Raw genomic sequence first — 23,432 nt, forward strand, 5'->3', positions numbered from 1 at the left:
ATCTGAAGACAAGGCCTTTCTTTAAACGATCATGTCATAAATTTTAAAAGCTGCTTTTCAAAAAGTTCTTGAACCACTGCACACACACTCCAGTCTTCGCGAACCAGGAGATTGTTCCTGTAGCGGCCTAAAGCAGTCCCGGCCCCGGTAAGCGGCCATCACCAGACAGAGCCATTCCCTTTTGCGGTTGCTGTTATTCGCGGGAAGAGGCCGCCTAGCCTGGGAGACCCTCATGTAGAGCACGTTAGCGACGACGTCTTGTCCGCCTGGAAGCGAGGGCAGCCGTGGCCTAAGGCTGAGGGCTGCCAAAACAACATTTCACCAATAAAAGGCGCCTGTGTCAAGCTTTGTGACGCCGGGATGTTCTGGAGCGAGGCCGCCCCGCAACCTAGCGCATGGCTGCAATGGGCTGCCCTTCACCTTACAACAACGGAGAGTTCCCCGGGCCCATTTTTGTTTTGTGTTGGCGCCTAACAGCGCATCCACCCGGCCGCAGCTTCGCCTCCCCCCCCCCCCCATCCCCATCAGCACGCGGCGCACGATGCCTCGCCGCCCGCCTTGGCTACCCTAGCAACAGAGTCTGGCTCCCTCGTCCCCCCAATCAGCGGAGGCTTGCTCCGCCAGAGCCAATGGAGACGCGCGGGGCGGAGCCTACCCGCGGCCAGCGGGGGAAGGGCCGCCCTGCTCGGCGCCGCCATTTTGACCTGTGAGAAACAAAAGAGCCGAAGCTGAGGAGCTGGTGGGCAGGTAACTGTATCCTGCTTGATTCTCCCTTCCTTTCCCGGGCGCCTCAGTGGTTAGGTGTGATGGAGCCAGGAGGTCTGAACCTGTCTCAGCATCTCTAAAGCAGCCCTAGGATGGGGGCCAAGGCCCCAGCACGTCACCGAGAGTTTCATCCCTTCCGTATCGTCTAGAATGGCTGGTGGCTGTGAGGAGGGCCACAATTTTTCACCCTTTCTCTTGCTTCGCCCAGGTATCGGCGCGAAGGAGCCCAGCCGAACTGGCTTGTTTAGCCGCCTCATTATTATCATTCGGGTCCTGAGTCGCGGCTCCGTTTGAGATAGCAGGTGTCCGGCCCGCTTCTCCGGTAGCCGTGGCTGCTGAAAGTCCAGTATTCTCATCCCGCTACTGTCGTTCGGGGTGGGGAGAGCAGTTTGGGAGGCGTTTTAAGGAAGGCTTATACCGGGGGCGCGATGCGGGAGCAATACGCCTGCCCCCCTCGCTGCCGTTATCTGTAGAGTTTCTTTCTCTCCCCTTAGAGTCCCACGTAGTTTCCGCATCCCCTTCGCATCTCCATCGGAATTGCTTTGCGAGTTACACAGCTGAGTATTGTTCCGTGTGAGTGTGATACGTTTGGCTGTGATGTGGCATATTATCAGGGGGTGGGGGTAATAAAGGTCAGCGAAGAAAGCATCTGCCTGCCTTAGTCCGAAGGCTTTACTTCCCATCCAACCAGGATGAAAAAACCCTAGTGTTTAGGCCCAGCACATCACAAAATGGTGAGGTAATCAAAACTCTGTGTGTCGTGCTTCAAAGGTTTTATTGTGATGGGAAATGCATGAGTCATTGCTGCTCGACAATTTGAAACAGTGCAGGTTGATCTTTCAGATACTTGTATGTCATTCTCCCCCCCCCCCCCGTATATTTACAGCTTTCCTAACATTGTGCTCTCCAGATGTGCTGGACTATGGCTCCTATCCCTGACCAGAAAAGGTTGCTGACTAAGTTGGGGATGATAGGAGTTGCAGTCCAACACATCTGGAGGGCACCAGGTTAAGGAAGGCTGGTGATCTGTATCACAAATTTTGGAATAACGTGATCTTATTTTGTAGTACCGTGTTCCTTATTGAATTGAACTTCTCATTGACTTCTTCGTAGGTAGTACACTGCATGGTGAAGGACCTTTATTGCCCTGAAAAAAAAAAAAAAAGCAATCTGAGGTACTGTGGTGATTGTGCTGACGTGGATTGCTGGATGATACCAGCTTTTAATGGTGTTCTGTATTTCTGCCGTAATTTTTGTATAACGTTTGAGCTTTCATTTATAGGCTACCCCGTACTACAGATTTGATGTGGATAGCATAGCAGAAAATAAATATCACTGTGAATGCCTTTCCCCATGTATTAATAATCTCTCCAAAAAAGAGAGGTGTACACAGTTCTCAAGGTATTCTCTGAATAACACCCATGGAAAGGATATCTGTTCAACTCTTGGGTATTTGTTGAATACTTTCCTATGCACCCTTGATATTACAACTTGGTGCACAGCCTGTGTTGCTAGTAGGACTAGAATCTTGATACTTGGTAACAATGTGTGCAAATGATAATAAAACACACAATACAGGTATAAAAAAGTCAGCAATAATAAAAAGATATGCACTGATTAGTAAAAGGGAGCAGCAGCCACATTGAAAGATAGTTGAAAGCCTTAGTAAACAAAGGTTGTAACCAGAAGACAAACAATGAAGAGTCCTGACGGGAGCCTACAGGAACATTGTGGTGAGATTGGAATAAAATGCATCTGATGTTCTGTTGACTTCTGAGTTGATGGTGGACTCTTTTCTGCACCATCTCCATCTTAAAAGTTTTCAAGAGATACCACAGTCTATGCTAGCTTCCCCAGTCTGGTGCCCTCTAGATGTGTTGGACTACAAATCCCATAATTGTGAGCCAGCATAGCCAATGGCTGTGCTGGCTGGAGGTGGTGGGAGTAGTAGTCCAAACACATTTGGAAGGTGCCAGGTTGGGAAAGGCTCATCTTCACCATGATACAGTAACGATCCAAATGTGACAGAGGCATGAAGATGGCTGTTAAATCTGAATGAGCAAGACGTCAACCTTCTCTCCAGATGGTGATAGTTAAAAGCATCCTTAGTCACCACTGCAACCTAATGCTTCAGAAGTACTCAAAGGCTGCTTTGCAGGGAGTAGGGAAGACTAATTTGCATTAAAGAAGAGTGTGACTGCTGCATAGGCTCCAGGACCTGCCAACCATCATTACTTTGGTCTTGTCAGATTCACTGTTTTTCATAACTCCCTGTGACAACCTGTATCAGCTTTCTCCAGCTTGATGCCCCCCCAGATGTTTGAACTAAAATGCCCAGCATTCCTGACATTGGTTGTGTTGGCTGGGGTTGAAGTCCAAAACATCTAGAGGGCACTAGGCTGGTGAAGACTGAGCTACAGTGTAAAAGCACAAGCTGGACATAACTGTTGGCTTATTTAAGGCTTATAAACGAAAGTAATGATGCATCGTGTTCGATCAGCCTGCATAGAAATGTAGGCAGCTGAGTTAGACCAATGGTCCATCTGGCTCAACGTTGTGGATTTTGACTGGCAGCAGCTCTTTAGGTTTCAGACAGGAGTCTTTCCAGCCCTCCCTGGAGATGCCAGGAATCAAACTTGGGATTTTCTGCATGTAAAGTATGCACTCCTCCACTGAGCTATTGATGCCATTGTTAATCTGGTGTGTTTACACTAGCATGTCTATTAAGAAGCAGTTCCTTATTGCTTCAAGTGAACTATCTGCATGATGCAAATTTACTTATGTGAACGTTCCTCACAGCCCTTGGGCCAACTTCAGCAAGTGAGCCAGGAACTTGTGGATTGCTGTAGCACTTGCTGCAACCTTAGAGGCTGCAAAAGATGCATCCAATATTACTACAGTCAAGGTACATTAAATGTAAGCTTTTGAGGAGTGCATTCTGTTGCTGACCTCTAGTGATGGGTGAGCTTCTCTCTGGCTCATTGAATTGAAAAACCTTGGTTTTTCTGAGCTTCCTTGGGAAAACTTTCTTTTTTCTTTTCTTTGTGCCTGAGCTAAAAAAGCTCAGAATGTTGGTGCACTGGGGAACGTTTTCCCCCAGGTGACCACCTTTTCTAAGCAAACTTAGGCTTATAAGGGGAGGGGGTGGAGTCTAGCAGGGAGGAGGGCTGGTTGCTGACAGCAGAAGCCCTGCAGGCCTGTGCCAGCCAGCTCTTCTCACCACCAGTGCCCTCCCCTTTTCAAGTTTGCAAATTATGGGCTGGGTCCAAACTTGGGTGAGACATTGTGATCTTGGGTGAGACATTGTGAACTTGGGTGGACTATTAGAAGCCCACCCTTCTGAACTTTGACTTCAACTAAAGACAAGTAGAAAAGTTATTGGTTTCCGCAGAAAAGGGAATAATTTGAAGTGGAATGTGGAGAAAGAGGCAATGAATGGGTTGTTGTTCAGTCGTTAAGTCGTGTCCGACTCTTCGTGACCCCATGGACCATAGCATGCCAGGCCTTCCTGTCCTCCACCCTCTCCCGGAGTGTGCTCAAGTTCATATTCATTGCATCGGTGATGCAATCTAGCCATCTCATCCTCTGCCGTCCCCTTCTCCTTTTGCCTTCAATCTTTCCCAGCATCAGGGTCTTTTCCAGGGAGTTTTCTCTTCGCATTAGGTGGCCAAAATATTTGAGCTTCAGTATCAATGAATGGATTGGTGAAGGGGAATTGGAAGATGGCTCCCTCATCCTCCCTCAGACAGCATAGAGCCTGCTGGAAATGGTGATGATGGTGCAGATGGCAGTAACTGTCCCCAAGTATCTGTGCCCTGCACAGAGGCTGATGCCTTTGCTACCCATTGGAAATGCTTTTATTTCCAAAGCATTTAGTTGCTAAATACTTTGGAAATAAAACTGCTCATCTCTGTTTTGGCATTTGAAACTGAATAGCAACCAGAGGTGGCTTCAGCACCCTCGTCTCACATTTGTTTGGATTGACACTAGATTTATTTTTTCTGAATTTGTGAATGGGTTGGTTAGAGAAGTTCATATAACCTCCTATACTCTGGATCTTTACCCATTGTGGGTTATATAATAATGCTGGGAGAAAATGGGAAAAGTGATAGACTAGGAGATGTCTTACTTTGTGTGATGAGATAGCCATTATTGGAGCAGGTGATGGTAACAGTGCCTCTTCTAAAGCCTATGTTAGATCTAGAGGAGCTGAGAAACTGTTAGATCTAGAGCTGGGGCAGTGGCTTAGCATGGGTCTGTTCCTTTCTGGCTGGTGATGTTGGGATATTGTTACACCATCCTACAGGAGTGGTTCTCTTGAGGTGCCTCAGGGCTCTGTTTTGTTCCTGTCTTATATAATGGTCTGATTCAGGTATAACGAGTTGATCAAACAACTATTTGCCATATTCATCCTCAGTAGTAAATGGTTTGTTGCTAACCAGGCATGGAAACGTCATATTTTCTTCCTTTACTCACAAGCATGAGTGTCATGCTGCCTCGTGTATGTAACAAGAAACCGTGGTTTGTTATATCTGAACTGGTCCAATAAATGTAGCTGCTGGAAGTTATCATTTGCAGAGGAGTGTTAGAATGTTAATATGGTAAGGATATTCAGCCCTATTTTGTATTACTGTCTGATGTAGGTTCACCAGTTAGAGAGCAATCCTATGGTCCCTGGGCGAGCGTCCCTGGGACCATAGGATTGTTCATATTCCCCCTTCCAAGGTCAGAGACAGTGCTCCAACTTCTGAAGGGGGAGTTGGAGATCTGGCCTTCTCCGCCCTCGGCACAGGCCCTTCTCACAGCCGGCACGGAAAGAACTGTACTGTCTGCCCTCCAAGGTTAGAAAAGTGACCTCGAAGGAGTAGGAAAGGAGGAATTCTGGTGGGTGTGGAGGAGAGGAGACCAGGAAGGCCAGGTTATCATTTATCCTGAGCCTCCTCCAGCTTCATTCTCTTCCCCCTCTGAAGCACTCTCACTAGATGAGCTAAAAAGCCTGTCTAGTGAAATCTGCAGAGAGGGAAGACGGGGAGGTGAAGATTGCCTCCACCACTCCTCCCCTCCTTGGATGATCAGACGCCTCCGAGTTTGGGGGCTTCTGATCGTCGAGGGCACAATCAATAGGATTCTGCCTTTAGTGTCCCAAATGTACTTTGACAGCTCTGTTGTAGATTGGCTGTGGAATGAGTTAATTCATTTCTATTCATTTTTATCTCACCTTTCAATATAAAATGTACATAGAGTGGCACACAAAATATTGAAAGTATTAAAAGTCATGGTAAAACTACAAAAAACAAAAAATCAGCACAAACACAGCTAAAACAGCAAGGAAAAACCACGTATAAAATGCCTGTCTGAATAAAAAGGTCACAGACCACAACCAAGCAGGCTGCCACAAATTGCCAGGGAGCCTGTTGGATCTCTCCAGGAGTGTGTTCTGCAGCTGTGGCACCAACACTGAGAAGACCTGTCCCCGCTACCCACCAATCATATTTTCAGTGGAGATGGGCCAGGGAGTAGGGCCTGAGAAGCCAATCTTAAGGCACAGGCAGGTTCATATGCATGAAAGTGGTTTCAGGCTGTTGAAGGCTTTAAAAGTTAATAGCAACAATTTAAATAGAGACCAAAACCAAATATTTAACAAATGTAGTTGATATAATATCAGCTCAACATGCTCCAACTCCCATGCACAAACCAGTACTCTAGAAATCACATTTTGTACCAATTGTAGTTTCTAAACTTTCTTTAAAGACAGCCACATGTAGAAAACGTTGCAATGGTCTAGTCTGGAGGATGGTTTACGGATGTGACTAGGACATGAGTAACTGAGGCCAAATCCACTTTCTTCAGGTAAAACCACAGCTGGTGAGCCCGGTGTAGCTGAGAAACGGCACTTCTGGCAACCCATGTCATCTGATGAATATCCAGGGACAAGGCCAGGTCCAGGAGTACTTCCAAGTTACATGCTTGATGCTTCAGGGGTTGTGCTGTTCCAGATGCATTTATTTATTATTGCATTTATATCCCACCTTTTTTCCTCTTGCAAGGAACCCAAGGCAGCTTACATTATCCTCCTCTCTGTTGTATCCTCACAACAACAACCCTGTGAGGTAGGTTGGGCTGAGAGTCTGTGATTGGCCCAAAGTCACCCAGTGAGCTTCCATGGCCGAGTGGGGACTAGAACCCAGCTCTCCCGGCCCCCAGTCCGTCACTCTCACCACTACACTACACTGGCTCTCTGCATGTGGTTGTATAGATGCATGTGGTTGTATATCTCCATTCAGACTGATTGGACCCCTGGCCAACAGCACATCTGTCTTGTCTGGATTAAGTATCAGTTTGTTCACCCCCATCCATGGCAAGACTGACTCTAGATAGCAGTTTAAAATTTTCACCACCTCCCTAGGATCAGAGGATGGAAACAAGGTAGAGCTGCATGTCATCACCATACTGATGATACTTTGGTCCACACCTCTGGATGATATCTCCCAGCATTTTTGTGTAGAAAACTGAATGTCCAATCCAGATACAATTCAAGTGGTGACTGTAGGGACCTTAGATGATCCTGAGGTGGTATGTATACTGTGATGGATGGGATCATGTGGCACTCGAAAAACCTGCAAACCTTTCCAAGTGCTTGCAAGGAAAATGTAAAAAAGTCAGCTGGATTTGGTGATTCTTCCCACCCCCCAGTTTGCTCCTCCCAAACCTAACTAATGGAAGGACACCCCCCCCCCCAAATCAGGACAGCTAGATGCTGCAACAGCAGTGTCTCAGGCTCCTTGTACCTGGGATGATGCTTTTGTGATGTTTAGGTATCCTGTTGTGGAGTGGGGAGACATTGCTACCTCCCTTCCTGCACTGCTAGATAAGTTTAGTAGATGGGAAGGAGGTGAGGTGGGTGGGAAAGGACAGTTTGTCAGCTGTTGGGTATGAGGCAAATTGAGCCCAGACCTCAGTTTGAAGAATCTTGCTTTTTCATGGGGTAAGACGTTTTGAATGGAGAGTTCATATTATGAACTGCCTCAATTTGAATGTTCTCATCACTAACTAGCTTGCATTTTGTGTATATTGCATTCATCAGTCCCTTCTGGTGCTGTGCCGGAATATTTAACCATAGTGCTCTTAGAATTGCCTCTCGTATAAAAATTGCCTCACTGTTTTAGTAACCTATTTTAAGTTTCAGAGTTTTGTAGCCTGGTATTAGGAAATCGTTGTAGAAATCGCTACAACATGGCATGCTCAGTGATAGTTATATCAGGCTCCAGTTCTGTGCAGTTGTTTCTTTAAACAACGAAAAAGCAACACATAATATGGGGTCCAGTCTCATGGAAGCACTTTCAAGTCTTATTGGTTTCAAAGGGAGAGATGATCACATTCTTAGTTCTTTCCATTGAAACCAGTGGGATTTAAAACAGCTTAACTTTGGCTAGATCTTACGCATAATTGGTTATTGTTGCCTTTGTGGATCTGACTTTCTCATTCTACTTTTAACAATCATAGTGAAATATCTAAAAGCAAAAGTAACTATGCTGGCCATTAGAAAAATTCCAAAATCAGTACTGGGGCAATATCTTTATTAGGCCAACCCAAAGAAATTAGCTGATGTTGAAGTCCTGGATTGTGCATTTTGTCACAATCTTAAAATGGCATGTCGGAGGAGATTGCAAACATTCAAATCAGGTTCTGCTAGGTGCTGTGATAGTTTCTGGCTATTCTTAGGGCTTCTGGGATGAAGAAACAAAAAAGAGTTGATCCCCATTTTTGAAAATGCAAAATCCAGCTGTTGACGCAGATCTGTCTCCATCCTTGGACCAAAAAAAAAAGGAAAGGTTCCTTGGTAGGAAGAAAACAGAAGTAGAGATAAAGCTTTTATAGCAACAGCTGGATATAATTGTAGTTGGTGCTTCCGCTTACTAGTCAGATTTGACTTAATGTCCTGATTGCACAAATATTATTTACATGTCTGGATTACCTTGATGGTCCATATGTGCAAATGGTTGTTGGTGTAAAACTGGATGTAAACAATCTACATCCAGTGTTCAGGGTTGTACGCACAGTATCCCTCATTAGATCAGGACTGTGTGCACCTGTTGAACAGATGGCTAACACTGTCAGATTTGACAGAACTCATCACCTGTTCGGAAGGGTTGGATCCAGAATGCTTTTCCTTTTACTGCAGTGCACAACACAAGTGATTGGCACTAACATACTGCTGACCATCTGTTCCAGCAGGGAGATCCTTGCATGTAGCAGCATATGAGTAGTCCACTGTTGCATGCATGGATTTGTGAACTTAAAAACATTTTGTGGGGATGAGTGAGGTGTTGCTGCCCTTAAGAGAAGGAAAAAGCATGCACATACTGGCTTTTTTGTTGCCTACGTGTTGTAAACATCTAGGACAATGCACTATATACAAACAAGAACACTAACTTGATCTATTTGGTTGTTGCTTGGCATCACATCATTATAATTTATTGCAATCTTCCTCATGCAAGTAGATGTACAGATAATATCACTTCCCAAAGAAGGAATGTGGAGGTTGCAAACTGAAATGGTTTTAATGTGTAGTTCATGTGCTAAGTACTTGCAGAAACAGCACATAGCAACCAAACATCTTACCAGATCCTTTCTAGGAAAGGTTTGATTTTGTTTAAATGATTCTACAGAAAAACGTAATCCTTGTTTTTAAGACGTGCCTCTGTTCTTTTAAGTGAATTGCAGGTGATTTTAATTATGTCACTCTGTCTCTTGGTGTTGAATGTAGTTTGTGATAGATACCATGGGAAAGCATATTTTTGAAGATACCTTTTGCTTTGCTTATGTAGAGAAATCCTGAAACTGAGCAACTGTTTCTAAATAAAGTCCAGTATTGCATATTTTAAAATGTATAATTTATGCAAAGACAAATCATTGAAATTAGGATGCTACGTATACTATACCCTTTCTTGATTTTAAAATACAATAACCTTTTAAAGAAAGTCAAAGAGAACTTGGAAGCAATGGAAAAATCCCTACCAGGTAATGGATTTTTTTAATCTCTTCAAGCAAGCTGCAGAGATGCAAAGCTGGAACTGGGACATCTAGATACACATTGTATAGCTGACAAAAGTATTGGAATTCAAAGCAATTAAAATTAATTTCTGAAATTAATACTTTCAGTAGTGACATTTCAGTATTGAATCTTTTTTTTAAATTAGAATTTCTAGTATTTAACTTGATCTAAACCTCTGTATTGATGTCAACTTACAGACCATATAATGCATACCAAGTTGGCCTAGTTGGTTACCTCAAGAAAGACAAGTAGAATGTTTTCGTTGTACATATTTTGCTGGGAATGTTGTTAATGTTTTACAATGTTTGTAAGTATTGAAAAATTACAACTGTTATAACTACTGAAGAGAGAGGTCCATCAGTGTTGACAGTCACATAAGTGTAAATCAGCATTCCCTTATGTATGTCTGAGAGGTGACATATGCCTATTTTTTTAACTTCCACAGAATTCATCTGGGATTATCAAGACTCGGATGAATGTTGACTTGCCCATTCCATGTAATATATAAATGTAGCTTCAGCTGGCATTGCCCTCTTGCCTGTAATGGGATCTAGTCATTTTCTAGACTGATAGGCTATTCTTTAAAGGTTTCATTTTGCATATGTCAGCCATGCTATTTGCATGCCCTTGGCTAACTGTAGTTGTCCTATACTGCACAATGGAAATACAAGCTGAGCCATGTAATCATGATATAATCGTAGATCTTCTGAAAATGCCTTTAGAGTTTTATCATGGGAAATGTTTCACCGCCCTTTTCAGTGTTATTTTTAATAATTCATTTATTCTACTTTATAGAGGAGGGATTGTCATTAGAGCTTACACACAGCTGATTTTTGTTAAGGGCATGGCTGGTTCCCCTACCTCACCCCATTATTGGCCCAGTAACCATGAGAATTTGGGAGGCAGATGAAGCCTCTCCTCATTCTGTCCCTCCATACTTGCTTGTAAATACTCGTTCCTCCCTCCCTCCTTTGTACCTGACAATAATGCTAATGCAGGCATTCTTAGTCCTGCTTGCATTGGGTTAGGCTCTGCCTTCTCCTTTCTATGCACCTCATCCAATGATGTGGGGTGGAAAATTTTCCAAAATTGAACTTTTCCTAGTGTTTTATTTTTCCACAGAAAAATTTCTATTTCAGAAGTTCATTAGTAAAAATGCATGTATGCCAATTGCAAATACAATATTAGGCAAGCTTGGCAGTTTCAAAGTTGTGATTAATGTTTTTCAGATGATTATCCCTAGTAGGTATATAAGAGAATACATATATGTTATTGAAATACATATATGTCTCGGTGTGAAATGAAACTAATAAGTAGTGACAGGAAATCGAACATGCCCAACAACCTTAGTGGAAGGGAGCTGAATTCTGTTGAAATAGGTGAGTGTTTGGCAGTATATCACGCACAGTTCTTTGGGCTGCTAAAATTAATTAGTGTGTCAACAGTTTTTAGTATCTTTGTTTTTTTCTTAAATTTAAACAGTGTAAGGAAAATGTTATTTTAAATTTTTACAAGTATTCCAAGAAAAATGTCTACCTATTGTAATGTTTAAATCACATGAAGGGTGCAGTCCTGTCGGGATTCCCGTCAGTTTCTGAACTGGGAGGCTGACAGGGATCGTATGCAGAGTGAGAGGAGCACGGAGGTGATCTTCACTTCCACATTCCCCTGCTCTGCATTTTTGTTAGATGGGCATTTCCACCTGTCTAGCTGTGGTGTCGGGGAGGGAAGGAAAGCTGGGGATAGTTCGTATCCCTCCTTCCCCTGTCCCCTCCCTGCCCGCTCATAGAGCCCCTTTCTGTCCTCTCCGAGGTCGCCGGCTGCAAGGGGGAGGTGGCAGGGAGCTCGGACTCCTGGGTCAGAGATTGGAGTGCTGTCTCTGAGCTCAGATCTAGGAATCCAAGGTAGCCTATGGGCCCTGGGACTCTGTCATAGGATTACTCTCCCCGGTGCTTTAATTTTCCCCACAGATATTTTGGGTCAAATACTTGTGGTGTATTTGGCCAGAAATTAACACGGGGTCCTTTTTTTAGCTTTTTGTTTGAACATGCTAAATTAGATCTCTCTAGGGCATCAGAAAATTTTCCATTGCAAACTGAACATTTTCCAGTGCTAATGACCCTATACAAATTAACTTAATTTTCATTGGAAAATTTTCCATTTCAGAATTTTCTGGAAAACCCACATCACTGACCTCATCTGCCCCTGCTTTTTGCTTGAGATTTCGTTATGATGCCAGAATGTATTAAGACTATTCAGTTGTCAGAAGTTAATTTTAAGACAGAAAAAATCCTACAACTCAGCATGCCTTAGCTAGCCAGTTGATGAAGCAAATATGTTTTTGAGAAAAAGTTAGCCTTCTGTAAATTACAGAATTGAGGTGAAAAGCTCTGCAGCGTTGTAACTTAGGTATTGATGATTTTACATAAAAATAGGGTTACCGAGGACTAGAATTTAAGCATTCCTTTTGACTTTATTTAGAAAAGTTAATTAAAATGTGTCAGGTTGAAATCTATTCTTGCTTTAAAATGGGTTAACATGCATTTGTGGCTGAGAGATAGAAAATAAGAATGCAGAACTACTATTGTGTCACTGCTTATGTGCAATCTTGCAGTTAAGAAAATAATCACAATTGCCTTGTAAATCTGTTCTGAGGGGTGCTCCCTCCCTTTATGCTGTTCCTCGTTAGGAATAGAGATTCCATTAATTCGGAGGGGTGGGGTTCCTACCCTTCTGTGGGCATATTTGAAGTTTTGAGAGTGTTGTGGCTGCTGTCACCAAATAACTGGCATAGGAGACTTCCCCATTAATAAAATGGCTGCCTAGGTGGGCAAGGCCAGTCACAAACACTTATTTCCCAGAAGGCAAACTGGGAAGAATAAAAGACAAGTTACTTGCCAAAGAACCCTAATATAAGACAGAGTTGGGTACTGAGCTCCCAAACACAAAACCATTCTTTTGAACCCAGATACAGATGCTGTTGGGGCAGCCCTTTGGTTTGCAGCATGGCAACCTCCCTTTTTAAAAAATAGTAATTAAAAATCACATTAGGAAGCAAAATAAAAATCGGGCAGGAAGCCTGGCAGGCAGCAAGAGTGGGGTCTGTGGGCCCATTGGTGCCCGTGGGCCCAATGTTGGAGACAGCAGCGTTGCGTTAAAGCAAAAATAGATCATTGTGAGTGTTGGCAAGAAAGGGGAGAGATATGAAGTACAAGTGAAAGAACAAGATGTGAAGAAAAGGAGTGTCCCAGGGCCATTAATGGTTGAACGTATAGAAGGAGCAAAAAAAGAATAAAAAAAAGAACATGGAGTTGTTGGAAGGGATGGGTGAAGAAGGAAATATGTCAGAGGTAGTAGCAGGAGCAAGTGTCTCTAGGTTCCTGATCCATCCCCACCATTGCAGTTTTGGGTGAACATCAGTTGGAGTTTGGCTTGGCTCTGTCATTCTTAGTTGTGATGGGCTTGGCCCTAGAGTGACTTTGGACATGACAGCTCCATTTCAAGTGGTGTCACAGGGCTCGTATCTGGTCACCCTACAGTAGTAAGTGCTTAATTTCACCAGTATTTATTCCATGGTGGTGGGAATGCAGTCTTTACTTGCTCAGAACATTGTCATGTTTACTACACAAATTCTTGGTATTGATACACATTTTTGGTATGGTACTGTGCAAGTGAAGAAGAGCAGCAATAGCACCATGTTGTGTCTAAAACATTTTTTTAAAGTTGAAATCAGATCTTAGTGCTGATAAACGAATGGCACTTGAAGACTTGTTTTCTTGTGATCAACCCCTATTGTCAGTTTTATTTTGTTTTCGGTGGTGACCAGCCATCTGTACTATGACTTATTTCAAATTGAACATTTATTTTCTGCTTAATACAGAGCAATTTAGAGGTGCAATTTACTTACATCATCATCATCAGTAGTAATTATTAATAACCACCAGAAGCCTTCAGGAAATCATATATATAGGTATTGGTTTTAAGAAGCACAAAACTGTACAGCAATATGTTGACTAATATTATGCAAAGACAGACTTTGATTTTGTTGATCTTGTTTTTCTGAATTTGTTGCAAGCTGACAAACTGCTGTCGTTAGTACATCCTTTTGTTTATTTCAAATGTGTGTGAGATAGGCCAGCAGTATAGTATTGATCTTTTACCACAGTGAAGTCTAGATACTTAATTTTAAATTTGCCTGCATTACGGAGATTTAAACATCACATGCTTTTAAACTTTTGAAGTAATCTGATCGTGTCCTGTCTCCAAAACAAGTGTTGGGGGAAATGTAATAAACAGTTCTCTACCTATCTCCTGAGAAACCTGTACGAGGGTCAAGAAGCAACAGTAAGAACCAAACATGGAACAACCGATTGGTTCAAAATTGGGAAAGGAGTACGACAAGGCTGAATATTGTCACCCTGCTTATTTAACTTATATGCAAAGTACATCATGAGAAACGCCGGGTTGGATGAATCACAGGTCGGAATTAAGATTGCCGGGAGAATTATCAACAACCTCCGATATGCAGATGATACCATCCTAATGGCAGAAAGCGAAGAGGATCTCAAGAGCCTCTTGTTGAGAGTGAAAGTGGAGAGTGCAAAAGCTGGTTTGAAACTCAACATTAAAAAAACTAAGATCATGGCATCTGGCCCCATCACTTCCTGGCATATAGAAGGGGAAGAAATGGAAGCTGTGACAGATTTTACTTTCTTGGGCTCCAAGATCACCGCAGACGGTGACTGTAGCCATGAAATTAAAAGATGCTTGCTCCTTGTGAGGAAAGCTATGGTAAACCTAGACAGCATAGTAAGAAGCAGAGACATCACCTTGCCGACAAAGGTCTGTCTAATCAAAGCTATGGTTTTCCCAGTAGTAATGTATGGCTGTGAGAGCTGGACTATAAGGAAGGCTGAGTGCTGAAGAATTGATGCTTTCGAACTGTGGTGCTGGAGAAGACTCTTACGAGTCCCTTGGACTGCAAGGAGGTCAAATCAGTCAATCCTAAAGGAAATCAACCCTGAGTGCTCATTGGAAGGACAGATACTGAAGCTGAAGCTCAAATATTTTGTCCATCTAATGCGAAGAGAAAACTCCCTGGAAAAGACCCTGATGCTGGGAAAGATTGAAGGCAAAAGGAGAAGGGGACGGCAGAGGATGAGATGGCTAGATAGCATCACCGATGCAATGAATATGAACTTGAGCACGCTCTGGGAGAGAGCGGAGGACAGGAAGGCCTGGCATGCTATGGTCCATGGGGTCACGAAGAGTCAGATACGACTGAACAACAACAACTAGCTACTCCCATTTGTGTACTGCACCATTCCATCATTGTGTAAAGCATTGCTCTTGCTTCACTTGTTTGGATTTGTGTTTTTGGTTTTTTGGTTTTTTTTCCTGTTAAGTGCAGGCTTGCTTCCACCCCAGACACTGCTGCTGATTTGTTATTAACCTCCTGAAAATTTTCCATTTGTATGTAATGCTATCAAATGTTGATATATTGACTTTAACCCCTTTTGTGGAGTTAGCTTTGATGGAGAGTTTCCATCTAATTTCCAAAGTCAACTTTGGCAACTGTCAGATACTGAGATTTCAGTCTCTGAAGTTTTGGAAGAGCTAAATTGCTGAAACAACTTAGATCTACATCATGTGGACTCCCTTTAACTCAGTATTGTCTATTGCTCCTTGTGAAGTTAGTAATTGGCAACACTGAGATGTCCCCCTGCTGTTGGTATCCTGTTGCAGATGGCTAGAAGTGTGTTATCAGGATTGAGGCTGTTGTGGGTTATCCCATCATTCACTTCAACTTCCCTGATCCTTTGGTCAAGAGGATGGTTAAAAGTATTATGAGTGGATTTCTTCTCTCCCCCCACCCCCCAAGGAGAATGGGGAATGGTCAATCTAGCAATTGTAAGGCTAGATCCCAGAGGATTACTCCCGATTCATATGAAATAGGGAATGATTTTATGCATAAACCTCATTTTCAGCTTCTCAAGGAGAAATTCCATGTGGTAAAGTTGAATCCAGAATGTACCGGGTGGGTAGTGGTGTGTGTGTGTGTCGGGGGTGGGGGGAATAACTAAGAAAGAGATGGGAAAGTATTACTCGCTTATAATTCTAGTTGTCCCAAGTGTCTGAGAGTTTTCCAGTCCTCAGCATCCAGCCTTTCCCTTGATAAGAGTTGGGTTTGTTCTAGGTTTTGTAATTCTGGGAAACGTTAAGGTGCCGAAGCGCGAGACTGCATAGTCACCAGTATTTTGAATATTTTCAAAATCATTTGATTGATGAATACTTGTGAAAACATTCATTCAGGGATAGCTTGCAGTCTAAGTAGAAATGACGTAGGAGAAATAAGAAGTAGGGAGTGGTAGCCATTGTGAAAAATGCAAAACCTTGTAGAAAGGTTATTGTCAGTACAAAAGCATTTATTGTATTTCAGTACTTGAACTCCTTGTCCCTAGAAATGTGAATAAGTTTTCTGCATTTCCTCAATATTTAAGAAGGATATTCTGTTCTTGAGGAAGTTTGCAAAGAATTTAAATGCTTTACCTTTTATTCTCTGAAGATTTAGCAGGAGTTAGAATTCTTTTGCTTTAGAGTTACATAAATGGTCTTTATGAGGGAAAAGGTAGAAAACCTTGTTTGATGTGAAACTGGGAAGAATAAAGATGCTGTTGTTACCCTGGGCTAGAGCAGGAAATGGTCAAGTGTTGTTAAAAAGCCGTGCATAACAAAACTTTATCTAGGGAAATCTGGTAGCTTAGATTGATTTGGGTTGCCTCCAGGCAGGCTTCTTTGGATGTAGAGTACGCAGACACCTGCAAGCCACAAGAGGACCATGATTACTGATGCTGATCCCTCGTAGTCCTAACAACAGCCTTCAGACTAGCAGGATCAGTATAAATGGCACAGTCCAAAAATACAACTGTGGTGCAAAAAATAAATACAAGTTGTATTGCTTACTTTCCCCAATGGTGCTAAAGCATGAGAGCTTAGTGCAGTGGTTAAACACAAAAGCTAAGAAGTCGCTGATTCAAATCTTTGCTTAGCCATAGTCTCACAGAGTGTTGGGCATCCTCCTGCTCCCCCCCCTCCCCCGGTCTGTTAAATTGGAACTATAATGACAATCTGTTATATGGGTGTGAAATATATGCAGAGGCTTCAACAAATATGCTTGCCCTGGTGAGTGTGGTGCTGTCCTCTGTGTGATGAGGGACCAGTCTTCCTCCCAACATTGAAGCTGCAGAGGAGGACAGGGATTGTGTCCAGTCAGTTGTGCAGCAATCTGCCCAGCTCCAAAGTTGGAAGGAAAATTGGAGATAGTTTGGCAACTGTGTGACCAAAACTAGAGATAGTTTGGCAGCTGCATCTCCCAAAGAGCCTTGGCAATATAAGCGAGGCCAAACCAGCAACACACACCACCGCTATCCTGTCCCTGGCCTTTCCTGCTCCAATGTGCACACTCTTCACTCACCTTTCCCTTGGCAAAGGTGCATGGGCACAGTGTTGGATGCTGCCTGAAAGTGCTCAGAATACCTTCTAAGTTGCAGCACCCAACAGTGCACGTTCCCTGCCCTTCCTTCTCTTGGCAGGCAGACAGGTGTTGGATACTGCTGCCTGAAGGTACTTGGGGCACCTTCAAAAGCAGCTGGCCAAGCCAGCATACTCTCCATTGGCCTTTCATTTGGGAGATGCTGGCAGAGGGCTTGCTCAGAGAGGAGTGGGGGCTTGAGAGGCAGGGTAGCTACAGTTTTCAGCTTGACCAGTAGTGCCAGCCAGAAATAGTAGAACCCTTCATATGTGCTGTGCTGTGAGCACTTCGTGAATATTAAATATCACTTTACCACATCACATATTAAGTCAGCCATGAGATGTCTGGATGAGCATTTTGAATGTTTTTGGGATCAGAGTTGGCCCCTCTTGGTAGCTCCAGCTTCGTGAGTTAAAATGTAAGTGTATTTTGTATGCGCTTGGTCATACAGTCAATAAGGTGGTATTTCTGTAGAACCGTGTAAACAGAATAAGGAAGAGAGCATCTTAAAGTTTGAGTGGAAGGTGCATTCTCCCCCCCCCCCCAGTTTATATGTTGTATTCTTACCCTCCAAATTGTAACAGCAAGAGTTCCATGACATTTTAGAAATGTCATGAGCCTCTGATTTTGCTGGGGAATGTATTGCCTTTCTTCAACATATGATGAACCCTGTAATTTTTTTTGTTTACTTAGAATTTGAAGTAAATCATGGCATGGCCATCCTAGCATAACGTGTTGTGTATATATAGGTTCCAAAGTAGGAGATTAACTAGAGATGTATTTGAGGGTGGAAGGGTGACAGTGCTGTTTGGCCAATAGTATCTACTCTTGGGCTGCAATCCTATACTGACTTACCTGTGAGTAAACCCCACTGAACTCACTGGGACTTCTGAGTAAACATGCATAGGATCATGCTGTTGGTCCATAATCTAGCATCTTTGCAGTATGTTTTGGCCAAGACTGCAATTCTATGTACTCTTAATTTGGGAATAACCCCCAAGTATATCCATGGCACTTGCTCCCAAGTAAACACACATAGGGTGTGCTGCAAGCCTTGAGAAAAAAAATGGTGATACGTCTCTGTGTTAGTTATAGTTAATGTAAATACAAAGGAGAGTTGTTCATAACAACCATGCAAGGACCATATGTTTCACTGTCATTTCAGATACTGAGAAGCATTGTTTTTATCTCACTGGTTTGGATGTAATATTCCTGCCATAAATGAACATATAATGGTGCTTCTAAATCTATTCCCTGAAATACTGTGCTTGAAAGTGAATTGATACATTGTTGTTGTTGTTCAGTCGTTCAGTCGTATCCAACTCTTCGTGACCCCATGGACCATAGCACGCCAGGCCTTCCTGTCCTGCGCTCTCTCCCGGAGCGTGCTCAAGTTCATATTCATCGCATCCGTGATGCTATCTAGCCATCTCATCCTCTGCCGTCCCCTTCTCCTTTTGCCTTCAGTCTTTCCCAGCATCAGGGTCTTTTCCAGAGAGTTTTCTCTTCGCATTAGGTGGCCAAAATATTGGATCTTCAGCTTCATTATCTGTCCTTCCAATGAGCACTCAGGGTTGATTTCCTTTAGGATGGACTGATTTGACCTCCTTGCAGTCCAGGGGACTCGTAAGAGTCTTCTCCAGCACCACAGTTCGAAAGCATCCATTCTTCGGCGCTCAGCCTTCCTTATAGTCCAGCTCTCACATCCATACATTACTACTGGGAAAACCATAGCTTTGATTAGACGGACCTTTGTCGGCAAGGTGATGTCTCTGCTTCTTACTATGCTGTCTAGGTTGGCCATAGCTTTCCTCCCAAGGAGCAAGCGTCTTTTAATTTCATGGCTACAGTCACTGTCTGCGGTGATCTTGGAGCCCAAGAAAGTAAAATCTGTCACTGCTTCCATTTCTTCCCCTTCTATATGCCAGGAAGTGATGGGGCCAGATGCCATGATCTTAGTTTTTTTAATGTTGAGTTTCAAACCAGCTTTTGCACTCTCCTCTTTCACCCTCAACAAGAGGCTCTTGAGATCCTCTTCGCTTTCTGCCATTAGGGTGGTATCGTCTGCATATCGGAGGTTGTTGATAATTCTCCCGGCAATCTTAATTCCGACCTCTGATTCATCCAACCCGGCATTTCTCATGATGTACTCTGCATATAAGTTAAATAAGCAGGGTGACAATATGCAGCCTTGTCGTACTCCTTTCCCAATTTTGAACCAATCGGTTGTTCCATGTCTGGTTCTTACTGTTGCTTCTTGACCCTCGTACAGGTTTCTCAGGAGACAGGTAAGGTGGTCTGGTACTCCCATCTCTTTCAGAATTTGCCACAGTTTGTTGTGATCCACACAATCAAAGGCTTTAGCGTAGTCAATGAAGCAGAAATAGACGTTTTTCTGGAATTCTCTTGCTTTCTCCATGATGCAGCGAATGTTGGCGATTTGATCTCTAGTTCCTCTGCCTCTTCGAAACCCAGCTTGTACTTCCGGTAGTTCTCGGTTCGCATACTGCTGAAGCCTATCTTGTAGGATTTTGAGCATCACCTTGCTGGCATGTGAAATGAGCGCAATGGTGCGGTAGTTTGAACACTCTTTGGCATTGCCCTTCTTTGGCATTGGAATGTAAACTGACCTTTTCCAGTCTTGTGGCCACTGTTGAGTGTTCCAGATTTGTTGGCATATTGAATGCAGCACTTTAACAGCATCATCTTTTAGGATTTTAAATAGCTCAGCTGGAATACTGTCATCTCCGCTAGCTTTGCTGTTACTAATGCTTCCTAAGGCCCACTTGACTTCACTCTCTAGGATGTCCGGCTCAAGTTCCGTGACCGCACTATCATGGCTATCAGGGACATTCAGATCTTTCCTGTATAGTTCTTCTGTGTATTCTTGCCACCTCTTCTTAATCTCATCTGCTTCTGTTAGGTCCCTGCCTTCTTTGTCCTTTATCATGCCCGTCTTTGCACAAAACGTTCCCTTGAGATCTCTGATTTTCTTGAAGAGATCTCTAGTCTTTCCCATTCTGTTGTTTTCCTCGATTTCTTTGCATTGTTCATTTAAGAAGGCCTTCTTGTCTCTCCTTGCTATTCTCTGGAACTCTGCATTCAGTTGGATATATCTTCCCCTTTCTCCCTTGCTTTTCACTTCCCTTCTTTCGTCAGCTACTTGTAAAGCCTCATCAGACAGCCACTTTGCTTTCTTGCATTTCTTTTTCTTTGGGATGGATTTCGTTGCTGCCTCCTGAACAATGTTACGGACCTCTGTCCATAGTTCCTCAGGCACTCTGTCTATCAGGTCTAATCCCTGAAATCTATTCCTCACCTCCACTGTATATTCATAAGGGATATGATTTAGGTCATACCCGAATGGTTTAGTGGTTTTCCCTACGTTCTTCAATTTAAGCCGAAATTTTGCAAGAAGCAGCTCATGATCTGAGCCACAGTCAGCTCCAGGTCTTGTTTTTACTGACTGTATGGAGCTTCTCCATCTTTGGCTGCAAAGGACATAATCAATCTGATTTCGATATTGACCATCTGGTGACGTCCATGTGTAGAGTCGCCTCTTGTGCTGTTGGAAAAGAGTGTTTGCTATGATCAGCGTGTTCTCTTGGCAAAACTCTATTAGCTTTTGTCCTGCTTCACTTTGTACACCAAGGCCATGCCTGCCTATTATCCCGGTGATTTCTTGACTTCCTACTTTAGCATTCCAATCCCCTATGATGAAGAGGACATCTTTTTTTGGTGTTAGTTCTAGAAGGTGTTGTAGGTCTTCATAGAACCGATCAACCTCAGCTTCTTCGGCATCAGTGGTTGGGGCATAGACTTGAATTACTGTGATGTTGAATGGTTTGCCTTGGATTCGTACTGAGATCATTCTATCATTTTTAAGATTGTACCCCAGTACTGCTTTTCCCACCCTTTTGTTGACTATGAGTGCTACTCCATTTCTTCTATGGGATTCTTGCCCACAATAGTAGATATGATGGTCACCTGAATTAAATTCACCCATGCCTGTCCATTTTAGTTCGCTGATTCCCAAGATGTCGATGTTCAATCTTGCCATCTCATGTTTGACCACCTCCAGCTTACCTTGATTCATTGATATGACTTTCCAGGTTCCTAAACAATATTGTTCTTTACAGCATCGGATTTTCTTTTCACCACCAGACACATCCACAGCTGAGTGTCCTTTCGGGTTTGGCCCAGCCGCTTCACTCTTTCTGGCGCTACTTGGAAATACCCTCTGCTCTTCCCCAGTAGCATATTGGACACCTTCCGACCTGAGGGGCTCATCTTCCGGCGTCATCTCTTTTAGCCTTGTGATACGTTCCATGGGGTTTTCTTGGCAAGAATACTGGAGTGGGTTGCCATTTCCTTCTCCAGTGGACCACATTTTGTCAGAACTCTCTGCCATGACCTGTCCGTCTTGGGTGGCCCTGCACGGCATAGCTTATGGCTTCACTGAGTTACGCAAGCCCCTTCGCCACAACAAGGCAGTGAGTGAGGAAGTACATATGAGAGAATGTGCTTTGTGGTATACAGGTAACAGGGCTTTTAGGGCTTTAAAGGTTAAAAAACCCCAGTGCCTTGAATCTGGCCCTGAAGCTAATAGGCAGTTGATACAGCCATGTTGGTACTGCTTTTACGTACTCCAGTCAACAAGTGGCTGCAATATTTTGGGGTAATTGAAGCTTCCAAACCTGTCCAAGGGTGGTCTTAATGTAAAGCATTTTGCAGTAGTTTTAAGCAGGAGCTTACCAATGTGTGGAGAACAAAAGCATGATTCTGTCGCATAATATCAGAACGTTATGCTTTCCCCTAGTATGTGATAAAGCTTTACACCTATGTTTTTGGGTGTTGAGGAGCCTGTTGAATCATGTCCTGAATAATACCCAAGAGGCTGCAGTTTTGTAAATACAGAGTTCAATATTCCCTATGGTCTGCTTTGAGCATATATGAAAGAAAACAAGTTGTGAAAGTGCTTGAAAAATTAATGAGCTTGCTGGGGATAATTGAGTGGAGAGTGGCATGCTTTTTTGTGTTTGGTGAAGCCCATTTTGTGGCAAGTACCCTTTTCTGTAAGGATCAGAGGTTGTGGAGGCAATTTTTATAATTCTTGTTGTGTATTTTTTCCCTGTTATGGTGATGGAGCAAAATTGTTTGAATATATTCATAGTACGATTTGAATTTAAATCAGATTTAGAGCCCCTTCATATGCATATTTATTTACTTGGGAAAATGTCCCACTAAGGTCAATGTATCTTATTCCAAGTAAGTGGGCATAGGATTGCACTTGCAATATAGCTGGTAGATTTGCTGTAATTGAAAAAAATAGTAAGAGTGCCATCTTCTGGATAAAAATGTGTTACAGAAGTGGACTGAATGCAGTAGTAATTTTAAAAGTTAGAATGTGTTTCATCCCAATAAGCCATTAAGAGAGGAAAATCAAGTATGTTTATTGCTTATCTTCTGAATGTGTGTTTCTGTAGGACCCAGCATAAAGTTCTTCAGCTCCAAATATTTTGGTAAATTTATATTGCGTTGTATTTTTTACCAGGTAATGCTTATGGCTTTTCTAGACCATAATGTCTTTATGGTCTAGAAAACCAGCACGCACAGACTCTTTTATGCTATATTTAGAGCCGCTGCCCCCCATACTTCTATAAATTTATCAATTTTGATAGAAAAGAAATTTGTTTCTCGTTACTTAGTTTTAACATAAAGGGCTGCAGTATTGTTTACACTTATTTGGAAGTAAGCATAATTGAACTCTGTGGGATTTACTTCTGAGTTGATGTGCTTTGAACAGCTTTACACTGTGATCCTATACTTGAGTATATCTAATAATAGGCCTATGACCTAGAACACTTTGTGGTTTCTCAGAATTAAGTGCATTATTGTTCATGTAATACTCTTTAAGGGAGAAGCAAGTGTCATGTTATTTTTAGATATAAAACTTAAAGAGGCAAGCTGTAGCTCAAAATTATATCAGATCCTTCGCACTTGCTAATAAGATTTAGGCCATCTTATCCTCTACTTTACTTTTTCCAAGATGATCTCTTGAATGATACAGTGGGCCATTGA

At 42.9% G+C, this 23,432-nt stretch overlaps 1 protein-coding gene across 3 annotated transcripts in view; it reads left to right on the top strand.

Moving 5' to 3' along the window:
• Nucleotides 1-690: 690 nt before the first annotated feature.
• IP6K2 (inositol hexakisphosphate kinase 2) overlaps nt 691-23,432 on the top strand; it is a 34,056-nt gene continuing 11,314 nt past the window's right edge. Inside the window, exons 1-2 of one of the 3 annotated variants that reach the window (XM_084840136.1) lie at nt 691-747; nt 1,879-1,940. The gene's annotated coding sequence lies outside the window, so the exon portion shown is untranslated. Of the gene's footprint in view, nt 974-1,878; nt 1,941-23,432 lie in introns of all 3 variants that reach the window. The other 2 variants (XM_084840137.1, XM_084840133.1) reach the window with 2 other exon arrangements.

The sequence above is a fragment of the Heloderma suspectum genome, chromosome 2 (assembly GCF_057233095.1).
Source record: "Heloderma suspectum isolate Gila_16-S chromosome 2, 16-S_ref, whole genome shotgun sequence".
In the NCBI taxonomy this organism is placed as follows: Eukaryota; Metazoa; Chordata; class Lepidosauria; order Squamata; family Helodermatidae; genus Heloderma; species Heloderma suspectum.